The sequence below is a fragment of the Microcaecilia unicolor genome, chromosome 2 (assembly GCF_901765095.1).
Source record: "Microcaecilia unicolor chromosome 2, aMicUni1.1, whole genome shotgun sequence".
NCBI lineage: Eukaryota > Metazoa > Chordata > Amphibia > Gymnophiona > Siphonopidae > Microcaecilia > Microcaecilia unicolor.
The window spans coordinates 502153884-502181059 of NC_044032.1; the positions used below are offsets into that span (position 1 = coordinate 502153884).

General features: G+C 44.1%; 1 protein-coding gene across 5 annotated transcripts in view; it reads left to right on the top strand.

Annotated features, from left to right (window-relative positions):
• Nucleotides 1–27176, top strand: part of JAKMIP1 (janus kinase and microtubule interacting protein 1) — a 360574-nt gene that overhangs the window by 146133 nt on the left and 187265 nt on the right. Inside the window, exon 1 of one of the 5 annotated variants that reach the window (XR_003940704.1) lies at nt 7349–7462. The exons of 3 other annotated variants lie outside the window; for them this stretch is intronic. The gene's annotated coding sequence lies outside the window, so the exon portion shown is untranslated. Of the gene's footprint in view, nt 1–7348; nt 7463–14082; nt 14145–27176 lie in introns of those variants that run through there. One more of the 5 variants, XR_003940706.1, reaches the window with a different exon arrangement.

A 27176-nucleotide genomic window follows, 5' to 3' on the forward strand; every position in this document is an offset into this window, starting at 1 on the left:
ATGCTTTTCTTGCAGAAAAACGTATAAAGCATATAATCAAACAGAAAAGAAATCTGTCAAGCCCACTGGTCGCCTAAAAGCAGACATTCATGGAGGGGGCGTTTTGTGGGTGTGACATGGGCGGTGCTACACGATGAACATTTTCTGCCCATAATGGATAGGAAAATGATTTCCTGGGGGAGGAAAGAAAAATGTCTGAAAATAGACCTGTTTTAAAAGCGTCTCGGGTAAGACCAAACCTGTCTTTAGAGCCATTTATGATTTTGCTGAGTTGGAGAGTGGAGAGGTGGACATGGTTGTTTTGTGAAAAAGAATGGAGAGTTGCAGAGTGCTTTATTACCTTTGTGTGTTTGTCCCAATCTGAACCTTTTGACCCTTACATTTCCTGGCTTGCCTCCTCTGTCTCAACTTCTTGCCCAGACCTGCTAGCCCCACCATCAACACTCCCTCCCATCCTCTTTATCTTGCTCCTTCCCCCCAACAAACCCTCACTGTCCCCAAACCACCACATCTCCTATTCTACATTCCTACTTGCTTCTCTTCTGTCTTTGTTCCTCTGTCCATTCCCAGTTTGTCACTGTGCTCTCTAGGTCTGCTTACATACTGGTCTTGGTGACACAGTAAAATATGTGTTACTTCTGAGAACTATATTGATAAGGTTTGCCTCAAAGGCTTTCCCTAGTTTATAAAGGTCAGGTGTTGGTAGGTGGAAAACCTAAGACGTTTTCAAGGTGGAGTCTCTTGTTTTATAGTCGGAGGATGGTTCTGCTGCCACTAGAGCCTCCCGCTTTTAACTGTGGGTTTGATTGTTCATTTATGAATGGTACATGTTTTTCTTTGTGGGAATCATCAATAAAGATGTTTTAATACTGAACCTTCTGGTGTCCAGAGTAGTGAATGACGCGGGGACAAAGTTTATCCCTGTCCCCGCGAACTCTATCCCCGTCCCCGTGAACTCTGTCCCCATCCCCGCCCCGTCCCCACGAACTCTATCCCCGCCCCGTCCCCGTGAGCTCTGTCCCTATCCACAGAAGCCTCGCTGTTTAACCACACTTAAGATTTACCTTTGGGTTTAAAAAGCTAAATCATGTGCATGTAAGGACTGCATACACGAATTAAAACAAATGCCCTTAAAATGTAATAATAGTGGACTGGTTAGGCAAGCAATAATGAAACAGTGGTGGAATAGTCATTCACATAACAAGCAATAATGAGAACTAATTTTTCTAATCGTTCTACAACTCCAAGCACATTTAATTTTTTTCTCACTATACAAAACAGGGAACCACAGAAAAACTGAACTAGAGATCTCCCTCGAGAAAGCTAGGTAAACACTGGTAAAAGAGAAACCAAAATATATTTTCTCCAGCACTCTGCAAAATACAAAAATAGAAAAGATGTACATTTCACAAAGCAGGCACATCTCAGTCCTTAAAAAGTATTCAATAAAAATATTTCTTTTCTACCTTTGTTGTCCGAGCACTTTATTTTTCTAATTGGGCTGGTCCCAGTCTCTTTTCCACTTTTCACGCGTCCATCTTCTCTAAATTCTTTTCCACTTTGGCGTTTCCATTTCTTCTCTCTCCTCTTGCCTTTGTCCTTTCCTTCTCTACATCTGTCTGGCTGTGACCTTTCATTTCATGTCCCCCCCCCCTTATTTGTGTTTATCCCCCTTTCTCTCACCTTAGTCTCTTTCACTTCTCATCTACCTACTAGCTTTTACCATTACTCCCTCTCTCACTTAATATCCAGTCTTCTAAACTCCTATCTTTTTTCACCCACTTCCTTAGCCTTCATTCCCATCCTATTAGCCCTTATCTACCCTCCACTGGATCTCATCACCCTATCAGTCCCCAGCTTCATCCGTTTCTCTCTTTCATTCCCTTGCTTCCAAGGTCCTATACCCCATGCCCTTCCTTCCTCTTCCCCCTTGCAAGGTCTTTTCACTCTCGCTCCCTCCTTCCTTCCATCCAAGGTCTGGTGTCACTTTCCCTTCTCCTCCACAAAGTCTGGTGTTGCTTTCCTTCCCTCCATCCTTGTCAAACATTTCTCCTCTCTTCCCTGCCCTCCACTCCATCCATGTCCAGCATTTCGCCTCTCTTCCCTCCCCTCCATCCATGTGCATCTCCTTCCTGACTTCCCTCCCCTCCATCCATCCATGTCCAGCAACTTTCCGTTCTCCCCTGCCCTCTCCTCCATCCACCCATTACCAGCAAATGTTCTCTCTCCCCTGCCCCCTCCATTCATCCATCCATGTCCAGCAATTCTCCTCTGTCCCCTGCCCTCCCCTCCATCCATCCATGTCCAGCAACTCTACATTCTTCCCTGCCCTCTCCTCCATCCACCCATATCCAGTAAATTTGCTCTCTCCCCTGCCCCCTCCATTCATCCATCCATGTCCAGCAATTCTCCTCTGTCCCCTGCCCTCCCCTCCATCCATCCATATCCAGCAACTCTACATTCTTCCCTGCCCTCTCCTCCATCCATCCATATCGAGCAAATATTTTCTCTTCCCTTCCCCCTCCATTCATCCATCCATGTCCAGCAATTCTCCTCTCTCCCCTGCCCTCCCCTCCATCCATCTATGCCCAGCAATTCTCCTCTCTCCCCTGTCCTGTCCTCCATCCATCCATATCCAGCAATTTTCCTCTCTCCTCTGCCCCCTCCATCCATCCATGTCCAGCATCTCTCCCCTGCCTGCCTCCTCCATCCATCCATGTCCAGCAATTCTCCTCTCCCCCATCCATCCATGTCCAGCAACTCTCCATTCTCCCCTGCCCTCTCCTTCATCCACCCATATCCAGGAAATTTGCTCTGTCTCCTGCCCCCTCCATTCATCTATCCATGTCCAGCAATTATCCTCTCTCCCCTGCCCTCCCCTCCATCCATCCATGTCCTGCAATTCTCCTCTCCCCTTCCCTCCCCTCCTCTCCACGTCCAGCGATCTCTTCTCTCTCCCTTCCCTCCCCTCCTCTTCATGTCCAGCGATCTCTTCTCTCCCCCTCTCGTCCCATCCATGTCCAGCAATTCTCCCTGCCCTCCCTCAGCTCCCCGACAGCCTTCCTCGCCGTTCTTTCCTGCCCCCCTCCCCCGCGCGTTTAAACCTTTAATTTTCCTTGCAGTGACGGCAGTGAAGCACACAACACAGCGGGCTTGCCTCCAGCCTTTCCCTTCCCTCACACAGTGTCCCGCTTTCGTGGAAACAGGAAATACATCATCGCAAGAAGGCGGGACACTGAGTGAGGGAAGGGAAGAGCTGGAGGCGAGCCCGCTGTGTTGTGTGCTTCACTGCCGTCGCTGCGAGGAAAAGAAAAGGTTTAAATGCGCACGAGGGGGGGGGGAGGAAGGAATGAAGAGGAAGCCTGTCCGGGAGCTGAGGGCAGGAAGAGCCTGCAGCATTGCACCAGCCCTGCGTTTGGGGGGGCAAGGCTTCCCAAACTACGCCCATGGGTAGGCGTCTGTTGTACCACGGGTGCAGGGGTTATTACTGCTCCTGCGGGGTAGGAAAATAACCTCTTTTTGCACCCGCGGTAAAACTTTGAAAATTTTCCCTATTCCTGCGTTTTTACTGCAGATTACTGCAGTTTACCGCGATTACCCGCTCCCGTGTCATTCTCTAGCCCAGAGGTCATTTTGGCTTTTTGTACTTTTTCTCTCCAGTTCAGGCCTTGAGCTCAGTCTTCCCCTATCCTTAAGCAGTCTTTGTATCAATTAGATGTACTAGTTTACCACCTTTTTCTATTTTCTCATTTTTTAAAGCACAATCACTTATAAATTTTTGTGTGGGACCTCGAGGGTTACCCTAACTCCCTAGTGAGAGGCCATCTGTGCGTGGTGTAAGTCCCCCAAATTTTCCTATCCAAGGTCATACATAGTAACATAGTAAATGACGGCAGATAAAGACCTGAACGGTCCATCCAGTCTGCCCAACAAAATAAACTCATTTTACATGGTATGTGATACTTTATATGTATACCTGAGTTTGATTTGTCCTTACCATTCTCAGGGCCCAGACAGCAGAAGTCTGCCCAGCACTGTTCTTGCACTAAAAGTTCTGAAGCTAACGTTGAAGCCCCTTAAACACTCCAGCCCATCCATATCTGTTCAGGTGCGATCAGGGTGTAAACGTAGAAGTCTATTCAAATTACAGACCTAGGGGTCCTTTTACTAAGGTGCGCTGAAAAATGGGCTGAGCTAGTGCAGGCGCATGTTCAGATCCATTTTTCAGTGCACCTATAAAAAAGGCCTTTTAAAATTTTTGCCGAAAATGGACATGCAGCAAAATAAAAATTGGTGCGCATCCATTTTGAGTCTGAGACCTTACCGTCACCCATTGACTTAGTGGTAAGTTCTCACACGGTAATCGTCTACACACATAGAATGATGATTACTGCCAGGTTTCTGCCGCGTACAGGAAAATAAAAATTATTTTCCGGCGCGCGTAGCAGACATATGTAAAAAACAAAATTACTGCCACGCGGTAGCCGGGTGGTAACTCCAAATTGACGTATGTTGGGTGTGTGTAGGTGCCTACACAGCTTAGTAAAAGGGCCCCCTAGATGACTGAAAGATTCCTCAGGGAGGTAAAAGAATCCACTATAAATTGTAAAAGTATTCCATTTTAGCTATCGTAGTGCTGTTTATATTTTTTATACAAAGATGCTAGTGCACGACAGAGTAAACTGGAATACAGTGAGTTTTCAGTATAAGCCATGCAGGCATTATAGATTTGTAAATAGAATACTTTCATATATAAATCTCATAGCCTGGGGAAATTAGGGGAAAGATAGCACGGGAGATAATTTCCAGCTGCTCAGCAGCTATATTGTAAACTACAGTTATTTCTGCCACGCACAGATCAGCTTTTACTGTTCAGAGCTCAGGGAGATGTACTAGTGATAAAAAGACATTCTAGTGAAATAAAGTTACCTTTTCGTTTATTAAAACAATGTTTTTATCATATTTGAAATGTACAGAATGTCCTTTGTACACATTCCTATGGACATCTCTAATGTTTAGTACGCCCTAAATATTAGCACGTGCTAAAACTGCTAGTGCACCTTAATAAAAGAGATCCAAAGATGGGGCTGACTTTTAAGTGGTCCTTTTTATGCTGTAAACCAAAGCCGGTTAAATTCTGAATATCAGCACTTAACCCAGTCAACTGCTGACTGTGCCCCTAAAACACCCCCAAATAGCAGTTTGGGGCTAAATGCTGTTGAAAATTAGCAGTTAGCCCCAACAGGCTGGCCAGGAGCCATTTCTGTCTTGTTAAATTGCTTTGAATATCCACCCAACTATTATAGAATCAGAACTAGAATTTGTGCGAATAACTGCCAATTATTGGTGCCGATCACGTGTCTAAGCGCTACTATTCTATAAACTAGGCACACTATCAGGCTTATTTTCAAAAGAGTAGGGCGCCCATCTTTCGACACAAATCGCAAAATGGGCGTCCTCACAGGATCGCACAAATCGGCATAATCGAAAGCCAATTTTGGGCGTCCTCAACTGCTTTCCATCGCGGGGACAACCAAAGTTCATGGGGGCGTGTCTGAGGCATAGCGAAGTTGGGACTGGGGTGTGCCTAACACATGGGTGTCCTTGACCGATAATGGAAAAAAGAAGGTCGTCCCTGACGAACACTTGGACGACTTTACCTGGACCTTTTTTTCTTACGACCAAGCCACAAAAATGTGCCCTAAATGATTAGATGACCACCGGAGGGAATCGGGGATGACCTCCCCTTACTACCCCAGTGGTCACTAACCCCCTCCTACCCTAAAAAAATGTAAAAAATATTTTTTCCAGCCTCTATGCCATCCTCAAATATCACACCCAGCTCCATGACAGCAGTATGCAGGCCCCTGGAGCAGTTTTAGTGGGTGCAGTGCCCATGCCCCCTACCTGTTACCACTTGTGGTGGTAAATGGGAGCCCTTCAAAACCCACCAGAAACCCACTGTACCCACATGAGGTGCCCCCCTTCACCCATAAGGGCTATGATAGTGGTGTATAGTTGTGGGGAGTGGGTTTTGGGGGGGGGGGGGTTGGGGATCAGCACACAAGGTACGGGAGCCATGCACCTGGGAGCAATTTATGAAGTCCACTGCAGTGCCCCCTAGGGTGCCCAGTTTGTGTCTTGGCATGTCAGGGGGACCAGTGCACTACGAATGCTGGCTCCTCCCACGACCAAAGGGCTTGGATTTGGTCGTTTCTGAGATGGGTGTCCTTGGTTTCCATTATTGCCGAAAATCGGGGACGCCCATCTCTAAGGTAGACTGAAATTTCGTGATTTGGGCGTCCCCAACCTTGTTATCGAAATGAAAGATGGATGCCCATCTTGTTTCGATAATACGGGTTTTCCTGCCCCTTTGCTGGGACGTCCTGCGAGGACGTCCTCAGGAAAGCTTGGGTGCCCGTTTCGATTATGCCCCTCTAAGGGAACCTAAATTTAGGTGCCAGCTTATAGAATCGCCTTTTTTAAAATCTCCCATTGCCTCAAGTACCCATTTAGATTATAAGCTCTCTGGTGAAGGGACATATACCTCAGAACTTAAGTCCACTGTGTAGCACTGTGCACATACAGTAGAGCAGTCAAAATAAGTTACTTTCTTTTGTTTTGTTTTTTACTTTCGTGATGTAGAAAAATAAAGGTTAATAAATCTGTTTTTTATTGCTTTGTCCACATTGACGAACTGAAATTACTAAAGGAATACGAGGGCATATTAGAGGAAATCAGTGGAGATAATTGAAGTAGTTGGTAGAGAGTTGGACTATGACTAGTTTTTCTGGTCTGTCTCAGTTCAGCTGATAACTCCTTTTCTGCTGATTGGTTTTCCCAAAAGGCTTGAATACAAATTTTTTTTATTTAGGGTCACTTTTTTTAATAGATAGAGAGAATATGGCTTGAATAATATACCGAAGAAGTGCTAAGTGCATGCATGGTTTTCACTTCCAGCTTACAAGAGCCATAGTATAAAAGATCTCTTAGAGAATTTCAGGCAGACCTGTAGTGTTGCCCTTAAACACTGGATAAATATCATGGCCTTAATGCAGGGGCTTTCAACCCAGTGCTTTTCAGGGTATCTGCAATGAATATGCATGAGATAGATTTGCATAGAATGGAGGTACTGCATACAGCTTTATTTCTTGCATATTCACTGTGGATATCCTGAAAATCTGACTGGCTGAGTGTGTCCCAAGGACAGGGTTGGGAACCCTGTCTTAGTGAGATAAGGTAAACTGCTGTTATCATTCTGAGAAATTTGCAGCAGGAATTCTTCCAGACATTTGCTGTTATTGCAAGTCACAAGAAGCTGGCAGCTGTTGTGGTTATAAAGGGGGGAGTGTTTGGAGAGGAACAGCTAGTACACGGGATACAGAGAGCTTCCACTGCGGTTTCCTGTTCATTAAATTTACAGCCCTACGTGCGGTGGGAATGTCTCACTACTTAACAGCAGGTACAGACCCTTTTTTTCCTTTGGTGCTTTAATTTTTCAAGGTGCACTTCGTAAGAGAGAGAGAGTATTTTGAAGCTGTGAATATGTGGTTCCATTTGCATCTCATTATCACTACGGTTAATTCAGTGCTTGCTGTTTTTACATGTTGCTAATTTTGTAGTGTTATCTTTGTATTTTTTTTAATGCAAATGCTACTGGATTTTTTTTAAATTTCATCTTGCAGTTTCTTCCTGTTCCTTCAGGTTTATTCCTCAATTGGATCTAGGGCTGGGATCTGGCACCACAAGACTTAATTCACAACAACTACACAGATTTTTTTTCTCATCCTATATAATAAAACTCACCCTCAACGTTCTGAGGACACTGATGTCACTGTCGGTTCCTCCGGGCACTTCCTTCTGGTTCGAAGGGTTCGTGGTGGTGAAGCCACTGAAAACACTGTGTTGGGGCTCCGCCCTCGCGTCAAATGTGATGACGTCGAGGGCGGAGCAATGGCGTCAGTGGCTTCACAAACAACAACTCAGCAGATTGAAGGTGGCGTGCCGAGGTCTGCAACAATGGCAGTCAGTGCCTTCACAACGCCGAAGGGATGAGTAGGGAGGGGGGGGTTCGGGAGGAAAACCGTGCTAGCGCCCGTTTCATTTGCGCCGGAAATGGGCATGTTTTACTAGTAGTTTATATTCTCTCTCAACTTAATTGTCACAGCTGGTCTGCTGGAGGGAACCTGGGACAGTCACCTTTATCAGGGAGTAGGGTCGTGTGCCTTTATAATAGCCTTCTTTCTCTTTGAATTGAGCCCTCCAGTACTCAGAAGCTACTAGGACTTGAAGTACAGGGGACAGGTAGAGGAGGAGGCAAGAGAGGTACCAGACTAAGAACAAATCAAAGACAGAGGCAGACACAGAGTCCAAGAACAGGCAGAGGTCAAGGCCGGCAGCGCAGGTTCATTAGCAACAAACTAGCTACAGTGAGACACTAGGAATCAACCAATTTCAGGTGCTGCCTTATAGGATAAAAGCAGGAAGAGGCCTGAACCTGCCTCCTGTTTGGGGTCCACATCCTGTGAGGTAAGTACGTGACATTGCTTTAAGTGTATCTGAGAGTTTTCAGCAGTGGGCTACATGCATATGCTAGCCCAGAGCTTCCAAAACTGGGGGTTGTGGCCCCAAAAACCTGCCTTTGGGTTTGTGACCTGCTGAGCAGGATGTCCATACAAACATCAGCTCACAGCTCTGGGGGTCGAGTACTTTCTGTGGTTGCAATAAATGGGGTCATGGTCACAGAAAGTTTGGTAAGCGCTGTGCTACCCTCTTACAGTCTGTGAATCTTTTCAAAATTTTGACTTCATAGCCATCAAATAAATAGCTCTGTGCTAATTCTTCAAAATCATGTGTACTAGCTAATTAAATACAAATCTCAAGTGGGCTGTATTCCAAGGCTAGGTGGGTTGTAGCTGGCCTTCGGGCTGCAGCTTTGTATATCCTGAAATTTGATTATCAGGAACAGAAACTGGGTTCCTGCTACTGGGCTGGACAGCTACTTGGTATTTAAATAGTCATATTGTAAGAAAGACAGAGTGAATTTTTCTTCATCTGTTAAAAAAATTGTACTGTGCAGCAGAATCCATAAGCTATGATATTTACATATCTGTAAGTGCTGTATGGTTTTGATTGCTCTGTTGGTCTCTTAGAAAGCCTGCTCATTTGGAACCAAATGATTAAATATGTGTTGAGTATTGCTGTACATCATATTAATTTGCATATGGTTGATTTACTACTCTTTAAAAAAAAATTTGTTTTTCCATCTTAAGATACAGTACAGACAAGTATGAGAAAGAAGCAAAAATTGCCACAATGTATATTGCAGCTTGTAGGACGCACCCCAGCCACCACTTCCTGGCAGTCCATCAGCGAATATATCTGAATCTATGAACAAAAGCTTCATGCTGCATTAAAGTGGAAAATCGATTATCTAGGTCAGTTCTGACCACAAGCTGAGATAGTTGTTACATGAAGTCTTCTCAGAGTTCACGAGGAATTATTTTGAAATGCTGACTAAGGTTTATAATCCTGCCTGACCAAAGAAGATTGCTGAGTCATTGCGTTTTAATTATTTATGCAGCAAAGATTGTACCCGCTCCCCCCCCCCCCCCAGTCAGCTGCCTTTCAGACTGAGCTATTGATCTGCAATAATCACGCCAGAAGACTGGACTTGGAGAGTTGGATCACTTAACGTGTACAGCCAGTGCAACATTTGTTGAGAAAGGATTCCATGAGATGGTATCAGACTCCTGGGCAAGTCACTTAACCCTCCATTGCCTCTAGGGACAGAGAAAGAACCTGCATGTAATAAATGTAAACTGCTTTGATTGTACCACAGAAAGGCAGTATATGAAATCCCTTTTTTTTTGTTACATTTGTACCCTGTGCTTTCCCACTCATGGCAGGCTCAATGCGGCTTACATGGAGCAATGGAGGGTTAAGTGACTTGCTCAGAGTCACAAGGAGCTGCCTGTGCCTGAAGTGGGAATCGAACTCAGTTCCCCAGGACCAAAGTCCACCACCCTAACCACTAGGCCACTCCTTTACCCTCTCTACCCTAGTATTCCTGTACCTGGATGACTGGCTTTTAGTGGCTGTCAGTCACGTTTTTTTAAAAATCATTTTTATTGATGACTATTCCAATGTAAATTACAATCAGTTTAAAAACAATGTTACAAAAGTGTCAAATACACAGGTATGCATTGAATCAAGTTACATTCTGTCATCATGGTTTCCTTTTTTACCCCTCCACCCCTACCAGACTAATGTAGTTCTGTGTAATGTGTCTAATCGTGTAGGTCAAGGTAGAACGGTATCAATATGGATTGCAAATGTCACAACCTTTTCCTTTATGGCAATCACCGTTCTATTTCCGTGCATTCCCTCCCAGTTCTCCACCCTCCCGCACCTATCCCCCACTACCCCCCCATCCCCCATTAATTCCCCCCCCCCCCTACGGGCTTAGCCATTCAGGATCCTGCTGCGGGCTGTCGGGAGTCAGCGTATCCCAAAAGGGGACCAACGTTGAAACAGACAGTCTCCTTTCTGTGAGGCCAGATCCCCCACGTCCCTTCGCTCCATAGCACTCAGAGAGATCATCAAGGATCGCCACCGTTTTAACCCTCCTGAAGAAAACAATCATTCTTCAATCTCTGGGATTTTTGATTAACTTTCAAAAGTCCACCCTACATCCAACCAACTTCATTTCTTTCATAGGAGTAGTCATGCATTCTATCCAATTGAAAGCCTTTTTCATACAGTTACCCTCCCCCCCTGAATTCTATTAAAGTTGCTAAAAATTGCATGTGCCGAATTTAGGTGCATTCCCAATTTGCATACGATATTTAATTGAACAATTATTGGTGCTAGTTGGCTTCAGTTAGAAATTGCACATGTAAATTTGGGTGCCGAGATCTGCACGTAAAAATTATGCACAGATCCAAAAAGGGGGCATTGCCATGGGAGGGTCATGGGTGGATCAGGGACATTCCTTTAATTTACATACATTGTTATAGAATAAAGGGGATCCGTCCCTAATTTAGGTGTGGGGATTTATAAGGGTCCGTTTACTAAGCCGCGGTAAAAAGTGGCTTGCTATAGTGTAGGTGCAGGTTTTGGGTGCGCCCTGAAATATTTTTCAGCGCACGTACCAAAAGTGCCTTTTTAAAATTTTGCCTGAAAATGGACAGTCGGCAAAATCAAAATTGCTGCGCGTCCATTTTGAGTGTCTGACCTTACCACCAGCCATAGACCTAGCGGTAAGGAATCTGCGCGCTAACAATCTACGCGCGTCAGATGCCACTTTTCAGATGCGCGTAGCGGACAAGCGCCAAAAATGAAATTACTTCAAGAGGCATGCGGTAGTCGGGACAGTAAGTTCATTTTGGCATGCGTTAGGCGCACATAGAGCCTTATGCGGCTTAGTAAAGGGGCCCAGAGAGAGGTTTCGTTGGTGATAATGGCCTAAATATAGTTGTGGTTTTTGGCGCTAAGTGCTATTCTATAAATGGTGCCTAACTTTAAACATCGTTTATAGAATAGCGCTAAGCACTATTTTTTTTTGCGTGCTGATTTTTTTAGGCGCCATTTATAGAATTTAGTCCTTAGTGTCCAAAGTCACAGCCAGAGCGTGACTTAAAAGTTGTGCTTGACTGTGGCTGTTCACATTGTTTAAAAAAGATCATTTCATTATTGCTTCTCTGATTAGGCAGTAGATTCTCCTTTCTACAATATTTCAGTTCACAATCTAATCAACTTGTTTTAGTTTTCCATTGTCTAATAGTACTGTTTTTTGCTATTGATTATGAATTTGATGAGATTATTGCTTTTGATTGGTTTTATTTGACATGCAGATACTATGTTATCTCTTTTATTGTTTTATTTTGTGAAATTAGAAACTTACCTGATCTTGCTAAGTATGTTATCCTTTTTTTACATGATTTTAATTATCAAACCATTTAACTTGTTCTAGTCCTCTATTGTCAAATTTTAATGTTGTTTTGATTCTTTTGTTTTTTTATGAATTTGATGACACTATTGGTTTTATGTAAATGTTTGTCAGCAATATATATACATTTTTACATTTTTATATATGTAATGCCAGTTTTGATTAATATTTATTCATGTTCATTTTTTAATATGTTTTTTATGTTAGACTCCTGAGGCAGGCATGTTTACGCTGAAACACGGCCCGTTTCGGGTCATTTTCAGATTAAAGGACGACCGTTATCTCTATCCTGAAGGCCCAGTGTTGCTTTTTTTCTGTTTCTGTTTATGCTTGTATGCTGTTTTTACCCTCTCTTCTGTGATTGTGATTTAAAAATATAATGACTACAATGGGATTTTTCTTTTCATTTGATTTCATTTACTCACTGAATGTATACTATCTCACATCACTTTTTGTACTACTAATTACAATAAATTCTTAACCACATTGAACCTGATCTATTGGGATAATGTGGGATATAAATGAATAAATACATATATTTTTATAGAATCAACACTCTGAACATCTTTCCCTGATTTTTACCACTCTCAGCTATGCTTCATGTTTGTAGTCAGGGCCGTGCCGATGCGGTAAGCGGGGTAAGCGCCGCAGGGGGTGCCCACCTCTGGAGGGCGCCGCCGCGGTGCTTACCCTTGCCCCGCGCCGCCGAGGACTTTAAATCTTTTACCTCGGTCGCAGCAGCGTCAGTGAAAGCGCTGCCGACGTCTCCCTTCCCTTGCACTCATTGGTTCCCTCAGTGTCCCGCCTTCTTCTGACGTCAGAAGAAGGCGGACACTGAGGGAACCAAGAGCGCGAAGAGAAGGGAGACGTCGGCAGCGCTCCGCTTTCACTGACGCTGCTGTGACTGGAAGTAAAAGATTTATAGGCCCCAGGGCGAGGAGGAAAGAGCAGAGAGGCATGGATGGGAGGGCAGCAGCAGGGCCCAGGGAGAGGACAAATTGCTGGAAGGGGAGGGGAGAGAGGAGGATTGCTAGCTATGGATGCAGCAGGGAAGGGCAGAGAGGGACAAGGATGGACATGGGGGCCCAGGGAGAGGACAATTTGCTGGAAATGGAGGGGAGGGGAGAGAGGAGGATTGCTGGCTATGGATGGAGGAGGGAAGGGCAGAGAGGGACAAGGATGGACATGGGGGCCCAGGGAGAGGACAATTTGCTGGAAATGGAGGGGAGGGGAGAGAGGAGGATTGCTGGCTATGGATGGAGGAGGGAAGGGCAGAGAGGGACAAGGATGGACATGGGGGCCCAGGGAGAGGACAAATTGCTGGAAATGGAGGGGAGGGGAGAGAGGAGGATTGCTGGCTATGGATGGAGGAGGGAAGGGCAGAGAGGGACAAGGATGGACGTGGATGGGAGGACAGGACTCAGGGAGAGAGAAGAAATTGCTGGAAATGGATATAGAGCAAGAAATGAAGAAGAAAGGAGGAAAGTAAAGAACTAAATGGAAAGGAAGCCCTGGAAATGGAGTTAAGAGGACAGATAGCAGCAGACTCAGATACTGGGCCAGCATGATCGGAAAAAGAAAGTCACCAGACAACAAAGGTAGAAAAAAAATCATTTTATTTTCATTTTAGCGTTTGGAATATGTCCACTTTGAGAATTTACATCTGCTATCTTATTTTGCAATGTATAGCAATTTGTTTCTAAGAATATTCCTGTCAGTGTGGCAAGTGGTGAGCGATCATTTTCACCGGGGGGGGGGGAGGGGGGGGGGCGCCAACTGATAGTCTGCAGGGGGGCGCCAGAGACCCTAGGCACGGCCCTGTTTGTAGTGGAATTACAGACTGACCCTAGTAGTTGGTGTATCCTTTGCACTGTGACAGCACCTGTTAGCCCTGATTTACATATGCCTGAAACTGAGGATAGGGAGATCATCTTGACAATCAACATTTACAGGGAATGTGGTTAAGATACATATGATGGAGTGTATAGGAAAATGCTGGTCCCCATTATGCACTCTCCCTCACAGGGTCACTTAAGAGGCCGAGTTCTAGAGTGCTCAGCAGGGAGATCATGGTACAGCTCTGGGAGATAAAAATCCAGAACAGATATGAGCCAGAGAGGCCCAGAGAAGGAATGAGGAGCCCTCCAGTGTATGCCTCCACAACTTAAATTTAAGAATCAGAAGGTTGGCCAAGGTAGGAGAAGTTTTATTTTGGATTCTGTGAAATTTTTCTTTTATGGCCTGTCAGGAGACAGGTTTCTTTTTCTGTTCAAGCTGATAGTCCTGTATATACTGTGACTTTTGATGTCTGGTAGGATTCTTTGTAAAGCTTGAAACTAAACTGCAAGATGATTTTTGCTTGTTACCAGGCCTGAGCAGTTCTTGGTGTATATTTGTTTGAACAAGCCAATAAAGAGTTTTGCTTTACTTTTAAACTATAGCTTGTGTCTGTGGAGGCTCTGTGCTCACCCCGCTCATGCCATCATAGTACAAGACAACTCTTCCTATCAACCAGAGAGTCAAGTGGCAATGTTTTATGTGAATAAACAAATGGGCACAGGCTTCCTGCACCTTTGCTGAGAAGCAGGCAGAATTTAGGACTTTGCTATAGCTGGTTGTTTCCTGACAGAGGCATCCTTCATCTCCAGTTCAGAGAATTGGTTAGCTGACAAATTCAGAAGAATGCTTTGTCCTCACAAAAGGCCCCTGGATGCTAGTCTTCTGAATTCCCACTTTCAGGAGTGGGAACACCTCAGATTGATTTTTTCACCAGCAGAGAGAATGCAAAGCTTCCTGTTTGTTAGATTGTTCCTTTGCCCTTACAACTTGCTGTAGATGCCCTAGTGACTCCATGGACCTGGTCATTCCTCTATATTGGCAAATTATAAACAAAACAAAAGGAAACCTCCTTCTATTTTTACACAAATAATTTATCAAAGGGAGGAGATATATAAACAATGTATCATCAGCTCAGAAAATACCCTTAAGAACTCCTGGTCGCGCCACGAATATAGACTTACTTTAAGAAGGATCGGACCGTATTAAGTTAAGTAGCCGTTATACACTGACTTTACTAATGCCCTTCATAAGTTTAAATTGAAAAATAGAAACTAAAAGATAAAAAAAAGTATTTGACCTATGTAGGGCACAGACTGCTGTATATATAGATATAGGTTAGCGTTGCCGATGATGAAGCAATTTCGGCCCCGATGAGCTCTGTAGAGATTTATATTAGAGCCAGGGGCTTCTTGAGGCAACGTTTTCCTGAAGTTCTTAAGGGTATTTTCTGAGCTGATGATACATTGTTTATATATCTCCTCCCTTTGATAAATCATTCCTCTATATTTACATGCCAGTTATTCTTATATCAAGAGTTCTGTACAAATTCCAGTAAAGATGAGGCACCGTGTTTCTCATAGTGCCCTATTGGCCTCAACAGAATTAGTCTCTTCTTTTCAAAAAGCTTGATATTTTATCTCCTTGTGAGCTACGCCACTGGTGGTAACTCAATAGGAGGGCCACCTTCATTGTTACAAGGTTGTTGTTGGACACACCCCAAATTCTTGCCCAAAGTGGAGTGATACCTTTTCACCTAACCTAAATGAAGAAATAGTGCTTCCCACCTTCTGTCTAAAGCCTTATTCAAATCCTCGTTAGAAAGTCTTCTATACTCTACTGTGAATGGGTTTTTATGTACTACTTGAAAAGAATTGAACTGAAAATCTACTGAACCTTTCATCTTCTTCAGACCTAACAGACGTAGGTGCTCATTTTCAAAGCGAATAGACTTACAAAGTTACATAGAGAGAGGCTTTTTCAAAGTCTAAGTTGGACTTTGGATGTTGGACTTTGGATGTTTTGTGCTAAAAGCCCCAAACCCAAATAGCAAATGTAACCATTTTTGAAAAAAAAGAAAAATGTATATCTTTTTTTCAAAAATACTGTTTTGAGCAAGGTTTTGTGCACTTATCTTTTTAGGCCGTTAAAAAAAACACAAGTTAAAAATGCATAAAATCAAGCCCTTGGGATGTAGGAGGGGCCAGCATTTTTAGCAGGCTGGTCCCACAGACATCCCAGGAGAATAGTGGAGCACCCTAGGGGGTACTGTTGTGGACTTCATATGAATGCTCCCAAGTACACATATCACCGTTGCTCCCTTATCTTGTCTGCGGAGTCCTCCAAAACCCACCCAAAACTTACTACCCCCAAATGTACACCACTACAGTAGCCCATATGGGTGAAGGGGGCACCTTTATGTGGGTACAGTGGGCTTTTAGTGAGTTTTGTAGAGCTCACAATTTCCATCACAAGTGTAACAGGTAGGGGGAGGGAGGTATGGGCCTGTGTACACGTCTACCATGTACAGTACCCACCACTAGACTACTCCAGGGATCTGCATGCTTCTCTAATGGACCTGGCTATAACATCTGAGGCTATCATAGAGGCTGATGAGTACTATTTTATTCACATTTTTGGGGGGTGGGAGGGCGGTCAGTGACCACTGGGGGAGTTGAGGGGGGGTCATCCCTCCAGTGGTCATGGTCATTTAGGGCCCCTTTTTTGTCTTATTCATTAGAAAAGCAGGTCTAGACTAAAATGTTGACGTTATTACCCTAGGCATTTTGGTTTTCTTCCATTATGTCTGTAAAACGTATTAGAGACACCCTAATCCCACCTTTGAAATGCCCTTGAAACTCCCCTTGTGATTTGGATGCACTGCAGACAAATTGCATAAAAAGATGTCTCAAAAATAGGTTTCGAAAAGAAGAAGAAGAAACGCTTTGAGAAGAAATTCATCCAAATGCTGCTTTGACACTATTTGGATGTTTTTCTTTTTCGAAAATGAGCCCCGTGGTAACCTATGTAACTTTGTAAGTCTATGTGCTTTGAAAATGAGCCTCATTGTATACCAGTTCCAAAAAGGACTTTTGCAAATGGCTTCCTTCATATGTACTATGCTGCTATGAACAGATGCTTCTCTCAGTTCCAGAATGACAATAGCTTTTTTAAAGTTTGCCTTGCTGAATATCAGATGCAAAGCAGCTACATAATAGCTCCTTCATGCAATTTAATGCACGTTATTGTTTGGACTGAGTCTCAGCAAGGGACAGTGCCAATCTGTCCCTAAGATCTAACAACTCTTGCAGTATATACTATGCAGGTTGCTCTGAAGTCTAAGACAATATTAAACTTGAGAAGTCCTGAGCTTGAGAATTACTCATTTGTGTGCCTGAATCAATCTTTTTTGATGATGGAAGAACAATGTTCCTCACCTATGACAGGGTTTTTTTTTTTAGATAGTAGGACTGATAAGGTTCCTCCCACTTTCTCAAGAGCTACTTGCATTGAACTTTGAGATCGTGAGGAGCTGAACCACACATACTCAGAACTTTTCACTAAGGGCCCTGTTTACTAAGGCATGCTAGCGTTTTAGCACGTGCTAATGCTACAGACACCCATATATTCCTATGGGTGTATCTAGCATTAGTGTGTGCTAAAAATGCTAGCACGCCTACATCACGGCTTAGTAAACAGGGCCCTAAGTTCTGATCTGAGGAAGAACAGTTGTGTCCCAGTGTTGATGGATGACATCGCCTACTTGTGTGCCCTATCAATTCTGCTCTCTATGGAAAACACCTGTTCCAGGTGAGCAACATTGCTTATCTTAATATATTTGAAAGACCCAGTTAGTTCCCATTCCTGTGTTATGGATCTAATTAAAGAATTAGCCTCTGTCTTGGAATATATGATTGACTTAGCAAAATCTATTGATACCTTGAAAAATAAATCTGGATACTGACAGAGAAGTTCTGAATTTCAGTTGGTTAAGAAGCTGAGTTACCAGGGAGTGATATAAATGTATTATGTTCACTAAATTATGGGAAAATACTTAAGATGATGAAATCTAATTTACAGTCCTAGCAAGATATGGCAGTCTCTTAGTTAGGAAGGATCAATGTCGTCATTCTTCCTGAAATGTTTTTTTAAATTTTTATCTATCTACAGCTTTTCCAAGATGTTTTTGCATGGATTTATACATGCATTTTTGTAGTTTTAATAATTAATGCTAAAAGACTTGCATTCTCTTTGAAATCTTTTCTTGCCGAAAGAAATGGCAAAGTTAAACTACCTAACATTGGGATATATTATTGTCTCTGATCAGTTTATTACTGAACTAGCTATCTAGCACAAACTGATTGGATTAGGCTTGAGTTACAGATGGTCCAAGTAAATGTGCTACTGGCATACATTTTTACAACATATAAATTATTCAAATGCGATAAAGCCCATTTTTTTATACCACCTGTGGTGCACATATGGTACAGAATTTGCAAAATAGCTAGGATCTCTCCTTATTGTGCACCATATATTCAATTATTGGCACAGAATTTCATTACAGATATGTGAAGGAAGATATGACAGGCACACATGAAAATTATGGGCTTTGCAGTTCAGTGACGAGAGTATTTATTACCAAGAAACAAGACTGTTAGTGGCAAATATCTTGCTTATTTTCATTACAAGCACTGACAAGAACATGCATTTCTTAGGATAGCCTCTGATGTTCGAAAAACCTTTACTTACAAATTTAGGGATACAGGGAATAATTTCCTGGGAGCAGTTTTTCCAAATGTGTTAGTGTTGTCCATATCATGCCAGCAATGAACCTCACTCCTAAGCGAGAACATGTAGAGTGTGATCTCAAATTTACAGCTAACACTCACTGTAGTACTTGCATCCTGCCAAAGAGAGCTTTCATTTGGAGATTGTGAGATGTAACATATATAGACAATATATCCAGGTGAGCTTGGAAATTCTTTATAATTAAGCCCATGGCACCCAAAATGATAAGAAATATTTCTGTATCTTTCTGCCACATTTTATTAGTCTCAGACTGCATTTCTTGGTTCTTGAGGATGTTCTGTCTCTCTACCTGATTCACAAGGTCATTGCTTGGGACTGGCACAGGGGTGTGCTGGTAAATTTTTAACAACAGGCTCTTTCTCCGGACATAGCCAACTCTGCAGTTGGAAGGGCCAGGGGTGGCCGGGGGGGGGGGGGGGGGGAGCAACACTTTCCTCTCTCTCCTCCCTCCCTTCATGTGGGCACACTAGGCATACTTTGCTGGCAGCCAATAAATGGACTGCCACCACTCCCAACGTCTTGCTCTGAGCTGCATGCTGGAACTTCTCTCACATGCTCGAGAAGTCCCAGCCTGCTGCCCAGAGCTAGAAACAAGGAGTGGGGAGCAGCAGTAGTCTATTTACTTGGCTGGCAGGGCTCAGCATCCCCACCAGCAAAGTAAAAGATAATTCAGCAGGGGGCCCAAGCCCACATTTTGGCAGTCAGTTGTTAAAGTAGCCATGGAGGGCCCTACTTTAACAACCGGCTCCCAAAATTCTTAAAAACTTAACAACCGGCTCTTGCGAGCCTGTGAGAGCCTGCTCCAGCACACCACTGGACTGGCACCTCTATGATTAATGTCATTCTGGTGTTTTTTTTTTCCACTTTGGGTCTGGTTTTCTTGCATCCAGGTCAGTTGGAAGGAGGATGTCTACTATGTTATGTATGTTACTATGATGTCCTAAGTTATCATCAACTCTTTGTTTTCCACAATTCTCTAAGGGTCATGATCCAAATACTTTTCTGATGCAGTGATGCAATGTTTACAGTGTTTCCAATGGACGAGACATGCCACCTTGGCTTGCCTTTCGGTGTATGGTTTGGTGCTCCCAGATAAGCAGTTGAAAAGATTGCACGTTATTCAAAACGCAGTAGCTAATTTGATATTTAGTGGTGCTTGATTTGAACATGCTACACCGGCTTATTGATGGCCTGGGTGAAGCGGTATCTGTGGTGCATCTCAGCTGCTCTCATTGTGGGTTTTCTCAACGTGGAGGCCAACTTCCTTAGGCGGCATGCTCTAGATCATGGTGAGTGGGAGCTCTTGGCGGGAGCATTTTGGCTGTTCGTACACCGCTGAGGCGTCTCGTGCTTGGACCTTATGGCCATGAAGGACAATGCCAAAGTTTCTTGGTTCTTCACCTGCCACCGGGAACGGTGCTGTCTGGGTCTGGATTCCTTGCTTCAGCCGTGGCTGAGCTTGGGCCTCCTGTATACCTTTCCCCCATGACCAATGATAGGCGGCTGTTGAGGAGAGTGGTGGCCCATCGAGGCAGGGTGATCCTGGTGGCCGCAGACTGGCCATGGTGCCCATTGTAATGCAGATCTCATGCGGCTCCTGGATTAGGAGCTACTATGTTTTACTCAGAGTCAAGGTCTTCTCCGTCAGGGTCTGGTGTCCATGGAGGATCCCTTCCCCTTTGGTCTTAAAGCCTGGCCTTTGAAAGGGCTCGGCTGAAGGAGAAGCAATATTCAAATTCAGTCATTGCTTTTCTGCTTCAAGCCAGGAAGCATTCTACTTCTCGGGTCTGGTGAGTTTTTGAGGACTGGTGCACAGAAAGGGGTTTGGATCCCTTTGCATCTTCTATTGGTCACGTCTTGGCTTTCTTGCAGGAAGATGTGCGCAAGGGGCTGTCTCTGGGTTCTTTGAAGGTTCAGATAGCAGCCCTGTCTTGTTTTCGTGGTTGTTTGCAGAACTCTTCTTTGGTGGCTCATCTGGATGTCATGCATTTTCTGAAAGGAGTCAGTCACCTTAGGCCTCCCTTCCAGGCCCCTTTACTGGAATGGGATCTCAGTCTGGTTCTTTAGGTGTTTCAGTGTCCCCCATTTGAACCTCTTTGCAAGGCAACCCTTAAGGATGTTACGCTTAAGACTGTGTTCTTGATAGCTGTTAATTTGGCCCATCATGTCTTGGAGCTTCAGGCATTGTCGTGTAGAGGCCCTTTTTCGCCGTTTTTGGAGGCCGGAGTATTGCTGTGTATAGTTCCTTCCTTCTTGCCCAAAGTGGTTTCTGCCTTCCATGTTAATAGGTCAGTGGACCTTCCTTCCTTTTGTCGAGAAGATGTAGGGGATCAGTTCGCCTTGTTGAGGCTTCTGGACATTCGGAGGGCTCTCGTGTTATCGGAGGGGTCTCGTGTTACTTGGAGGTTACAAATGATTTTCATCACTCAGACTCTTTGTGCTCTTTGGTAAGCAGAAGTTGGGCCTCATGGCGTCCAAGATGGCCATTGCCCCCTGGTTAAAGGTGGTGGTGTCCTCGGCTTATCTTCTGGAAGGGAAATCCCCCCCACAGGTGTTGAAGGCACACTAACAGACATGTAGCGACATCCTGGGCAGAGACCTCCCTGTCCTCTCAGAGTGCTATCTGTAGAGCGGCAACGTGGGCTTCATTGCATACCTTCACTAAACATTATCGAATGGATGTTGCTGCATGGTCAGATACCAGGTTTGGGGTGTTGATTCTGCGTGCAGCGGGGTTGATTGCCCACCCTCCTAGGGATTGCTTTTGAACATCACACATATCCTGGAATAATGGGAAATAATGTAATGGAAGGAGAAATTAGATCTTACCTGATAATTTTCTTTCCATTAGTTCTTCACACTATTCCAGGAGCCCCCCCCCCCACCTCATTTTACTACTTGTTCGTCCGAATGTGTAATTTGTAAAATTAGTTGTCTTTATGGATTGGAATATGTTGGACAGACTAAACGCTAGTTGAAAACATGGATGATTGAACACAAGCATTGTATTTCTAAACAGAAAATTGTAGCTCCTTTAGTTTGCCACTTGTAAACGGGTACCCCTCTTGTGCAGCCAAGGATAGAACAATCTCCTCCAGCCACAGGCTCCTGGTACAGTGAAGAAATAGATGACCACCAGTAACTTCAATCTTAAGGACTTTTATTCCATGCAGGTTTCTAGTACACAGTTCCAACAGCAGCATAGCACATACCAGGATTCAATACAGGCTTACAGGCTCCAGTTTGGGCTCTTTATCCAGTGCACAATAAACAGTAATTCAATTCCCAAGACAAACAGTTCTTTCAGTTCTTCATCACAGTTCAGTCACCAAGCAGCATTTTCTACCTTCTATCCTCTTTACCTTCAATATTTTAGGGACTCCTTCTACCCAAGGGTTTTCAGCCTGCTTCAGTACTTTAGGGACCTCCCTGCCCAAGGGTTTTCAGCCTGCAAATACTTTAGGGACCTCCCTGCCCAAGGGTTTTCAGCCTGCAAATACTTTAGGGACCTCCCTGCCCAAGGGTTTTCAGTCTGCAACTGCTTCTTTCCTTCTGCTTCTCTCTCCTGAACTGAACTCCTGGGACTCCTTCCCACCTGCCTAATCAATCCCTGGCTTCAGCTACCACAACCAATCATTCTCCTTCCATTAGCTTTCTCACACCCAAACCAGCTGAGTTAAGCATTAGACTAATGAGACCAATGATGGGCTCCTGCACACAGGGTTTCCCAACTCTCTTTCCGCCTAGTGGCAGCCACTCTACACAACCTGCCAGCTTACACCCATGTCTTCCCCGATGGCAGCTAGGAGTCCACTCCGGGTTCTTCATCTCACCCTCTGGCTCCTTACCTGCAGTGCCTTCTGGGACATGTATTTCAGACTGAAACTGCCTTAACCCAACTATCCTGGAGGTGACTTTATCACACACTGTATACAAAAATAACATTGTTTTGAAAATTTGACATGTATAGTTATTGACCAGTTATTCATCAATATATCTAGATATCTTCATCAGCATGAACAATGGTAGATTTACAAATTGCATACAGTATATCCTGAAAGTTTGAATGGTCCAATGCAATAGGAAGCATTTAATTAGTTCTCTGCACTTCATTGGTGGGTTGCTTGACCAGTTGAAGCAAGTATTGAGTTTCTGCTGTTTTGATTGGTGAATCATGATCAGGAAGGGAAGCTCTTCCCTGCAAAAAAGGTGGGCAGCTGTCGGGTCATCCCCCTCCTCAGAAGGCAGAGTGACCTCATCTGCCAAATCCAATGATTCTGAGGAAGAGCCCGGAGACAAAACCGGGCCATCTCTGTCATAGCTCCTTGAGATCCAAAATCTCCACCCGGGGACGTTTTGGCAGGAAAGACTGAGAGGCTGCAGCGACTGAAGTTTGCTGAGGAAGAGACAGGGCTGCCTGAAGAGAAGCTCCTGACTTCTTCAGAAGAAAGGCATTGTGAATTAAATAAAATATAAAATCCGGGAAAAAAGGAACTGAAAGGGACTCCCCTGCTCCCTCTAAATTGCTTTCCTCCATCAGAGCCTGTGCCACAGAAGCGCGCTGTGCCTCCTGTCTGTCAACCGTCATGTGCGGAGCTAGTCATGCCTGAGAGGAAAAAATGGCACCTGCCGACGCACGCTGCACTAATTGCCCTGAGGAAACCGCTGAAACTATCCCCTGCTTTTCCGACTCACCAGATGCCTGAGGGGAACCCCCATCACGCTGAACACGGGCTGATGGTGGCATGACTCACACTCCCCTGACGCTGCTCTCCGGCGCCCACACTGGGAGCAGCGCTTAGCCGCCTTGGAAGGCACTGACATGCTCCACAAACGCCTGCCCCTCAAACAGACTCGGCAGCCCGTCTAGCTCCTCCGTGTGATTAAACAAAAAGCAGATGATAAATGCTTTTTGTAAAATCTTTTGTTTGTAATGTATGCTTATCATACTCTTTGCTTAAAAATTGTCTGCAGCAGAAAACCTCATTAACAAGGCTTTGGAAAATATTTTATGAGGTTCCTGCTGGCACACTTTCATATTTAGGGCACAGTTTGTTGTAAATAGATTGGGACATAACAGAAAAATTAAATGTGCTTTCTTGCTACAGAGCAGCAGGTCTCAGAGGATTCTGCAGGAGGTGAAAGGCACTTGGAGCTTTCACACTCGGCATTTCCTCTCGGACCAAGCACACACTATGTTTTTCAGCAGATGTTTGTGATAACTCTTGAAAGCTTGTTACAGATGTATTGAGTTAGTTCAGCTAAAGGTATCACCTTCAACCTGGGTATTGACCCTAATTTCTACATAGACAAGTGGACTAACATGGCAACCATAAGAAAATCAGGATTCAGTAGAAGAGGGCAGGCAGTTTTTCCATCATTTGACTAAAGATCAAATTTATACTATAGTCAGTAGTTAACACGTACAATTATAAATGTAGCCTGACCAGGGTAACCATTGGACCAGGTGATTAAGGGTGCCAAAATGTTCAGCCTCTGACCCCACCTTGTCTACAGGTTAAGCCTTTTCTTTTCCCCCTCCCCCCGGTCCACTCTCTCCCCTTCTCTCTTCTCCCCCTCCCCGTGAGTCCAGCATTGCTCCCTCACTGTGGTCCTGTAAAGTTTACATCGATCTTCGGCAGCAGCAGCAGCAGCATGATAGGCTGTCTTTGGTCAGCCCCTGGATCCCATGTTCCTCTCACAGAAAATTGCATCAGAGGAAGCAGGACTCAGCAGAGGGAAGATGCAGGGACTGACTGAAGGTAGCCTGTCATTCTGCCACTGTTGACCAACATAAACTACCGTGGGGGAGTGAAAGAGGTGAGGGAGAAGTGCCAGACCCATGAAGTGGGGGAAAGAGAAACTGAGCTGGGAAGGGGGGGTGGGGGAAGTTGTAGATGCCAGAAGTGATATGATGGGGGGGGGGGGGGCGCCACCAAAGCAAGTTGTCTCAGGGCAGCACTAAGCATTCAGCCAGCCCTGATGCTGACCACAGTAGGCAGAGTTTGGGTTGGATGTCATCATCGAGCTAAATCTTGATACCAGCACCTTTTATTCAGCCCTGCTTCCCCAGACACTGGCACTTAATATCAGCAGTTCCCAATTAACTCCTGGCTTCACCTTTGCTCAATTTTTGGACTGCCTTGGTGTTCCCTGGAAAGTGCTGTGACAGCCTGTGCTGATATTCAGCAGACTAATGTTAGTGCAGTGGCCTGAAAACCAGAGAAACTGGGTTTGATTCCCACTGCAGTTCCTTGTGACTCTGGGCGAGTTGCTTAGCCCTTCATTCTCCCAGGTACAAAATAAGTACTTGTATATAACCTCCAGAAAAGTGGAATACCCATTCCCTTTCCCTAAATGCCCACATTAGCCCTCTCCTTAAGTCAGTTCACTAGGTCCCTATTCGTTTCCGTATTCAATTCAAACGTCTCCTATTGACCTATAAGTGCATTCACTCTGCCGCTCCCCAGTACCTCTCCACTCTTGTCTCCCCCTACGCCCCACCTTGAGTACTCCATTCTGTAGATAAATCTCTCTTCTCTGTCTCTTTCTCCTCTACTGCTAATTCAAGACTACATTCCTTTTATCTCGCTGCACCTCACGCCTGGATAGACTTCCCGAGCCTGTACGTATAGCCCCGTCTTTGGCCGTTTTCAAGTCCAAACTCAAAACCCACCTCTTTACCACTGCTTTTGACTCCTAACTCACTTGCCCTGTCCTTTATCCTCACCTCTTTATTCCCTTACCCTTAATTTTGTTTCTTACATTTGTACCCCACGCTTTCCCACTCATAGCAGGTTCAATGCGGCTTACATATTATATACAGGTACTTATTTGTACCTGGGGCAATGGAGGGTTAAATGACTTGCCCAGAGTCACAAGGAGCTGCCTGTGCCTGCAGTGGGAATCGAACCCAGTTGTTCTGTCTTATCTAGATTGTAAGCTCTTTGAGCAGGGACTGTCTTTGTATATGGTGTACAGCGCTGTGTATGCCTTGTAGCGCTATAAAAATGATAAGTAGTAGTAGTAAATGCTGCTGAAAACTGAGGAAATTGCACAGATTAAAAAATGACTTCTCTTTTACCCAGTTTAGTTTAATAGTCCATGCACTTATAATTAGCAAATTGGATTATTGTAATTTACTTCGTGTTGGTTGCTCAAGATTGTTATATAGGAGACTGCAGCTAGATTTTTTTTAATACTTTATATCATTTTATAATTACATTCACAGCATAAATGTAATGGAAATATTCAGGAAGTTGAGACTGCAGCTAGATTGTTCAGCCAGGCAAACAAATGGGAAAGAGCAACTCCATTGTTGAGACAACTGCGTTGACTTCCTGTAGAAGCATGAACGCTGTTTTACCCATCTGTTGATGGTATTAGATACAAATGTGTCTATTCTGTAATATCTCCTTAACAATCCGCAAAGATTTGGAATGTTTTACCAACAGAAATTAGTCTAGAAACAAACAGTGAAATATTTAAGAAACGCTTAAAAACTTTTCTATTTAAGTGGTATTTAAATGATTACATTTTTAACTGTAAGTGGTTATGCAAACTTCTGGCTATGTATGTTCCCAGAATCTAATCTGAGCTGGTTTATTGTGATCCACATTGAACCTTATAGGTATATGTGGAATATAAATGATGCTGTAACGTAATGAACAGCAGGGACCTGGCATGCATAATTTAACCCAGTAGGAGGCTGCCTATCCGTTTAAATCATTTTGGAATATGGACCCTATGGTAGATGACAGGAGCAAAAGACCAAGAAACTCACTCAGTCTACCTGGTTATTCTGTCCATGCTGCTAAAAATGCATTCAGTTATATTGGTCCTAAGCTTTGGAATGGCTTACCCACTCACCTTCACTCTGAACTCTCATACACAAATTTAAATCTCTCCTGAAAACTCACCTTTTCTGTCTTGTCTTTTCTGTCCGTTCTTGAATGTTTTCTTTTCTCTGTTTTCTAAAGCAGCCTGCCATCATTTTAAGAAACCGCCTTGAAGCCATATTCTGGTATAAAGCGTTATATCACGCTTTGCAAATAATAATAATTTCATAAACTTGCAGGAATTCTCATCTAGTAGAGTGTGTTTTTGGTTTCTTCCTTTGTACTCCCATTATCTTGGATAGAAACAGGTTCAAAATTCTCACTTTGCTCCCTCCAGCCCCTAACCCTTTCCTCCTCCTTTCCTCTGTCTAACCATAATGCTCTTTAATAATTTGAATAGCCAATGAAATACAATGATCGTTGTATAAGCATCTGGACTCTTAATCTGTGTGGCCTGTGAGACAAACCCAGCTACATAAGCATGTGCATTTCCTCTAGAACTTTTAATTGTACTCTGCCAGGCACACCCAATTGCATACTGCAGTTTGGCAGACAAAATCGACTACATGATTACCTGTTTCCACTAGGACTCACTTTTCCATTCATCCTCATAGTCTAGTAGAGCATGGTAAATATTTAAACACATACCACTTAGTCATGCTTTCTCTAACCTCTTCACTTTGGCAACTGAGGATTGTCTGTAAGTAATGTAACTTACATAACATTTGTCAAGGTAATTGATT